Below are 430 nucleotides of genomic sequence, written 5' to 3'. Positions count from 1 at the left end.
CTCACACCCAAAAAGAACAATTCTTAGAAAAAAAAAAGATTCTCTCCAACAGCACCGCGAGAACAATAGTCCCCCCTTATAAAAGACGAACGCCAAAAAGAAAATGGTCAACTAAGATTCTGTGAAATGTGTGCGTTTCATCATCAACTAACTTATTGCTGCGTCTCATAATTTCTGAGCTGCTTGAACTTGTTTTTCTAGAACATTAGGCTTCTTCTGGTGTTCCCAGAGATGGGAAGTGCGTAATTTTTATTCTCTTTTTTTATTCGCAAAGCTATTAAGAGTGTGTGTTTTCCTTCCCTGTATCAACACAGACTTGTGGTTTCCAAAAGTGTGTTCTTGGTGTTGGAACTATGTCTTAGCCCTTATTTCTCTCTCTCTATCTCTTATTCACTCACTTATTTACTTAATTTCATTCACTTAGTTATCA

This window comes from Penaeus monodon, chromosome 22 (assembly GCF_015228065.2).
Source record: "Penaeus monodon isolate SGIC_2016 chromosome 22, NSTDA_Pmon_1, whole genome shotgun sequence".
Taxonomy (NCBI): Eukaryota; Metazoa; Arthropoda; class Malacostraca; order Decapoda; family Penaeidae; genus Penaeus; species Penaeus monodon.
The sequence above is the reverse complement of the archived record's forward strand: the minus strand, read 5'-3'. Positions refer to the sequence as shown.